Genomic DNA, 6,484 nt, shown 5'->3' on the forward strand with positions numbered 1-6,484 from the left:
CTGTGGGGGGAGGGGGCCTGTCTGTGTCCTGGAGACAGAGAGTGAGGCTGGCGGCCCAGAAACGCCCACCTCGGCAGACACACACACACAGCTCACAGCGACCCAATCTGGAACACACAGACACACGTCCTGTTCCTGTCCTGTCCCAGAGGCTCCCAGCCCAGCTTCCAGATGGGGCTCCTGTCCTGCTGGAGTGTGTGTGTGTGCGTGTGTGTGTGCATGTGTGTGTGTGTGTGTTTGGCCTGTGTGTATGTGTAGGTGACATGCATTTGTGTGGACGTTTTTGTGTGTATGAGTGTGCATGCGTGTTTGTTTTTTGTAATTGTGTGTACATGGGTATTTGTGTAGGTGTGTGTGTTTTTGTGGGTGCCTGCGTGTGCATGCACATGTATTTGTGTGTATGTAAACACGTGTGTATTTTATAAGTGTGTGTGCATGTGTTCGTGTGGATGTGTTTTGTGTGTGCTTCTATGCACATGCTTTCCCCCCCACCCCCCCCCAATGTGGAATCCTTGTTCCCTGACCAGGGATCGAACCTGTGCCCCCTGCAGCTGAAGTGCAGAGTCTTAACCACTGGACCGCCAGGGAAGTCCCTGTGCAATGTATTTTTGCATGTATGTGCTTATGTGTTTGTGTGTTGTGTGTGTGCTCACAGATGTGTGTGTGTGTGTGTTGGAGGGGGGCTCCAGGTGTCCCCAGAATCCAAGATTCATATTCGGGGATCTAGTTTCACGGGTTTGGGGCTACTTGCACGTGCGCACGCGCACACACACACACACACACACACCCCACCACCACCAATAACAATAATAGTAACAGCTAGCGTCTACTGTTGCTTTACTAAGTACTGGGCACTTTTCTAAACACCTTACTTTTTTTTTTGAAGCCAGATGTATAGGGGTCTAATTCTGTCTAATTCGCAAACAGCAAGTTCGTACTTTCTAGGTGTACAATTTGGTGAGTCCTGACAAATGCATACAGTTGTGTAACCCTTAACAATCAAGACTGAGAGCAGGCCACCATCCAGGTGTCCCTTTGTGTAGTCAATCCCCTCCCCCACTACCAGCCCCTGCCACCATCCATCTGCTCTGTCCCTACGGTTTGGCTTTTTTCAGGAAGTCGCATAAGTAGGATCACACAGTACCCGGCCTTCGGAGTCTGGTCCTTGATCTCAGTACAATGCAACTGAGACACATAGACTTCATTGCATGTGTAAGCAGCTTGTTCCTCAAAAAAGACACAATTCACATACCATAAAATTCACTCCTTTGAAATATATAATTCAGTGGTTTTTAGTGTATTCAGACTTGTGCAACCAACATCTCTAATTCCAAAATATTTTTATCACCCCCCGAAACAAGCCCCGCCCTGTAAGCAGTCACTCCCCCCCCACCACTTCCCCAGCCCCTGACAACCAGGAACCCACTCTCCGTGGATCTGCCTGTTCTGGACGTTTCCCATCAATGGAATCACACCCTGTGTGGCCTTCTGTGTCTGGCTTCTCTCACCGAGTGTCAATATTTCAAAGTTAGTTGGTTCCTCTTTATTGCTGACTACGTATTGCGTGGTATGGCCCGACCTCAGTTTACCTGTTCACCTGGGGATGGATAGCGGGGCTGTTTGCAGTTTCTGGTGATTAGGGATAAAGCCGCTTCAGACATTCATGGCGGGGTCTGCGTGTGCACCTGCGTTTTCATTTCTCTTGGGTAATACCTAGGAGTGGGGTTACTGGGCTCCGCGGTGCATAAACACCTCACATCTATTAACTGATTTAGTCCTCATAATCAAGGAGGTGAGTACTATATAATTAACGCATTTTATACATAAGGAGAGTAAACCCTTCCACAGATCTCTCTCACACACACACACAGCTCTTGCCTCTACCACCCACCCGAAGCCCGCCAGGACCCACGCACACGCCCAAGGCTCCCCACGGTGCACGCAAGCAGCGCGGTTGTCACGCCCCACACCCCCGGAACAGACGCCGATGGGGCCTGCAGAACCAGACGTGCTGCAGACACACTGCGATTTGTTCATCATTCCAGCCAAGCCGTCTCGACCTGACAGTAATTAGCTCCCAGACTGGCGGGGAGACGGTGAACAGGCCCAGAGTCATCGCCGCGGCCCCACGCCCACAGGCCACCGGCACCCATTAGTGTGCGTGCGTGTGCATGCATGCGCGCGTGTGTGTGTATATGCGTGTGTGTGTGTGTCCAGGCTGGGCATATCACAGACACGCCCTCCCTAGAGCCAGCCGGGGCCCCGCACGCAGGCCCACGGTGCCTTCCCCGCTCGATCTCGTCCATGAACTTGTGCACGCCCGCACCCCCCAGGCGCGCAAGTGCGTGTCCCTGCGGGCGCCGGGGCACTCGGCGCTCGGGGAGCGTGCGCGCGCGCTCCCGGGTCCGGCGTTGGGCGTGGGGGGCCGCGGGAGCACGCCCCGCCCCGCCCTGCCGCCGCGGCCGGAAAACCGGCGACGGCGGGCGCTGGCGTCACGGGTTTCCACTGGGCCCCCCGCGCGGAGGCCGGGATTCCCTGGCGCAGGAACGCCTGTGACGGCGGCGCCGGCCTGAGTCGGCCGCGCGGGGAGGCTGGACCCGACTGGGATGACATCAGCCCCAGCGTTTCTGGAGCCGGCCTGGGCGGGGAGGGCCAGGGTGGGTGGGCGGGAGCGGGAAACCGGAGAAGCGAAAGTGACTCAGGCTGCCGACACGTGCGCTGCGCTTTGTACCTGCTCGGCCCTGAGCCAGGCGGTGCCAGTGTCCCCAATTTCCAGATGCGGAAACTGAGGCCCGTGGGCCCTCATCTGTGAGGCTTGCATGCCTGGCGCATAGGCCGTTGCTCAGTCCTCATCTCGGGGTTCTCAGAGAGTCGTCACCCAGTCCCGAGTGAGGGGCCGGGGCCGGAAGCCCCCTTCGCCCAGCGCCTTCTGGGGTCCGGACCCCCCTACGTGATTGTCTCCCTCTGTCTTCCGCAGCAAGCGGGCTCAGAGAGGGCCTGGGTTGCCCTGGCGCCACCCAGCAAGTCGGGCACTCAAGCCAGATCTGTCTACCCTGTTGGTCTGTCTCCAGCCCTGGCCCCTGCGGTGGCCAGAGGCGGTGCCCGCGTCTGAGCCCGGGCTGCCCGGCGGGGTGTGCCCACCGGCTGGCTGCCTTAGTGCTGAGGCCGGGGCGAATGGACTTTAAAAATAGTCTGGGAGGAGGCGCTATTTTTAGCCCACGTGGCTCTGGCCCTCCCAGTTCCCGGGTCAGCAGCCCTCGGGGCCAGGGCAGTGAGGAGAGGGAAGGGGCTCCACTTTCCAAGGTCCCTTCCCCCTCCTGGTCGTCCCGACCCACCTGGGTGCCCGGATCACCCCGCTGCCCTTTTGCGCACAGCCAGCCCTGGGGTGGACGGTTGGGGAGAAAGGACCTGGGGGCGGGGAGGGGTGGCCCGAGGCCACCTTTCCTGAAACCCCACCCCCTTCTCTAGCTGCCCGGGCCTTTTGTCGGGCGGGGAGGCTGGTTTCTATTTTGGGAAGGTGTCGGAATAAATTCCACCGCTATTTTTAGCCGGTTTGGGGATTCCTCCACCCAGGCTGGCCGTCCGCCTCTCCTCCTGGCTGACCCAAGGCTTGCCTGGATCAAAAAGGGTAGACAAGGACACACAGCCCGCAGGAGTGGGGGGTTTCCCTTGGGGCAGACCTGGAGGGGGGAGACCCCCATGTTTCCTGGTTGCGGGGGGAGGGGCCTCTCAAGGGCGTTCCCACGTCCCAGGTGAGCCAGACCTTCTGGCCTCTCGGAATCCTTGACCTACTACATCTCCATTCCACCTCCAGGACAGGGTGGGGCTCCCCAGACTCACCTTTCACCTCCTTTCAGGGTTGTGACACGTCTGCTCTGCGGAGAATGGATCTTGAGTTCCACACTCTTTGGCTGGGGCTCTCATCCCCAAGAGGAACATCTGCTTGGTGAGGGGGAACCGAGGCACACAGAACCCAGGGCAGGAGTGGGACCCATCTGAGGCTCATTCCCTGATGGTTTCATCTCCATCCACACTTTACAGCTTAACAGCTGGGCTTAACCTTGGGGTAGTGACTCCACCTCTCTGTGCCTCAGCCACCTCCTTCAGGAAAATGGGGTAATAACCACAATAGAGTTACTGTAAAAATGTGAGTGAGGGGCTTCCCTGGTGGCGCAGTGGTTGAGAGTCCGCCTGCCGATGCAGGGGACGCGGGTTCGTGCCCCGGTCCGGGAAGATCCCACATGCCGCAGAGGGGCTGGGCCCGTGAGCCATGGCCGCCGAGCCTGCGCGTCCGGGGCCTGTGCTCCGCAACGGGAGAGGCCACAACAGTGAGAGGCCGGCGTACCGGAAAAAAAAAAAAAAAAAAGTGAGTGAAAGGATTAGAGATCTTAGAACAGGGTCCTGGCAGGTGATGGAGCAGGTGGCCCCAGAAAGGATGCTGCGATGGTTGCCTGGAGCCGAGGGGAACATTTTGGGATCCCGCTCCACACTTCGCGACGATGCTCCAGCCACCTCCGTACTCCTTACAGTCCTTGGGGCTCACAGGAGTGACCCCGTGCTATAGATCAGGCCACCGAGGCCCTGGGATAACTTCACGGACCAAGGGTCTCATGACTGGTGACACACGGGAAGCCAGATGACTCCTCACGCTGCTGGCTCTGACGTGCCGTGTTCCAAAGCTGCCTTTTGCATTCTTTCCATCCGTTCCTTCACTCACTCAGCAAATATTTGTGGGGCATTGTATGAGTTTCCTATTGCTGCTGTAATAAGTCACCACAAAGAACACAGATTTATTATCTTACAGTTCTGGAGGTCAGGAGTTGGAAGTCCGTATTACTGGACTAAAATCAAGGTTTCCGCAAGGCCATCCAAGCTCCTTCTGGAGGCTCTGAGGAAGAATCCATTTCCTTGCCTTTTCCAGTTTCTCGAGGCGCCCGCAGCCCTTGGTTCACGGCCCCACATCACGTGGCCTTTTCTATTGCTTTGGGCATCATATCATCTTCTCTTTCTGATGAGTCTCCAGTCTCTGTCTCTCTGTCTCTGTCTCTCTCTCAAGGACCTTGTGACGAATTGGGTTTGCCAGGGGGAATCCAGGATCATCCTCATCTCAAGATCTTTACTTTAGTCCCATCAGCAAAGTCTGGAAAATATTCACAGGTTCCAGGCATTAGGACGGACATCTTTGCGGGGCGGGGCGGGGCGGGGCGGGGCGGGGCTTATTCAGCCTACCACAGGCACCTTCTCTGGCCAGACCCTGCTGAGCGCCCGACAAATGAGGCACAGAAGCTGACAGGTGCTTGCCCTCGTGGAGCACAGGGGTCCGTGGCCACGTCCACCAGGTGGTCACAATGATGAACACATGATTATAAATAAGGTTGCTAGATGAAATTCAAGACACCTGGTGAAATTTTTGAAAAACAACAAATACTTTTTTTAGTAGAATACTAATATATTTAATACGATACTTGGGACATATTTACAGTTAAAAAAGAATTTTTAAAAATATTTTTTATTCACTTATTTATTTTATTGGCTGTGTTGGGTCTTCATTGCTGCGCCTGGGCTTTCTCTAGTTGCGGGGAGTGGGGGTTACTCTTCCTTGCAGTGCGCGGGCTTCTCATTGCGGTGGCTTCTCTTGTTGCAGAGCACGGGCTCCAGGCGCACGGGATTCAGTAGTTATGGCATGTGGAATCAGTAGTGTGGCACATGGGCTTAGTTGCTCCGTGGCATGTGGGATCCTCCAGGACCAGGGCTCGAACCCGTCTCCCCTGCATTGGCAGGCAGATTCTTAACCATTGCGCCACCAGGGAAGTCCCTAAAAAATCAGTTTTTTAAAAAGTATATAGGTATATAATATTTGAGTCATACACTAAAAAAAAGGAATAGATGTATAGTACTCCCACGCTGACTAGACCACAAGTTATAACTTACCAGGGAAAGGTTTTTTTTTTTTAAACATCTTTATTGGAACAGGGAAGGGTTTTACTCAGAGGCAACAAATAAGCCAATACGTGTGTTAGGATGACACTGGCCTTGGTGTGGAGAACGGGGTCACGTACACAGGCACGTTTTGCGCCTAGGCGCCCACTTATCGCTTTTCCAAAGGCTTTTCACCCTGTTTTACGCCTCGGAGTGGGCGGGCCCTGTGCTGAAGGCTCCGCCTCTCGTGCCTGCACAGGCGCATCTCTCCTTGGCTCGCTGAGACGGTCGACCAATCAGAAGCCGAGCCTTAGGGTCAGGGTCTGAGGATGCGCGTTCCCCCGCTCTGGTGCCTTCTGCGCAGCCTCGCGGAGGCGGAGCCTGGTGGTGGGCGGGGCCTCGCGCTGGCTTCCCGGCACGAAGGGCAGGGGCGGGGGCGGCGCAGAAGCGCTGGGGGCGGCGCAGGTGCTGCACGAGCTGGGGGTGCAGCTTGTAGTAGCCCGCAGCGGCCCCTCTCGGGACTCGGGCCGGAGGCCTCGGCCCCGCAGGCCAGTCCCCGGTCCCC

The 6,484-nt window shown here is 56.5% G+C and overlaps 1 non-coding gene across 1 annotated transcript; it reads right to left on the reverse strand.

Moving 5' to 3' along the window:
• Positions 1-515: 515 nt before the first annotated feature.
• TRNASTOP-UCA (transfer RNA opal suppressor (anticodon UCA)) lies at positions 516-588 on the reverse strand. Its single transcript has one exon. It is a non-coding gene; the product is annotated as a tRNA-Sec (tRNA).
• Between the last annotated feature and the right edge of the window lie 5,896 nt (positions 589-6,484).

The sequence above is a fragment of the Aethalodelphis obliquidens genome, unplaced genomic scaffold (genome assembly GCF_003676395.1).
Source record: "Aethalodelphis obliquidens isolate GAN/ISIS:26980383/991018 unplaced genomic scaffold, ASM367639v1 scaffold53, whole genome shotgun sequence".
In the NCBI taxonomy this organism is placed as follows: Eukaryota; Metazoa; Chordata; class Mammalia; order Artiodactyla; family Delphinidae; genus Aethalodelphis; species Aethalodelphis obliquidens.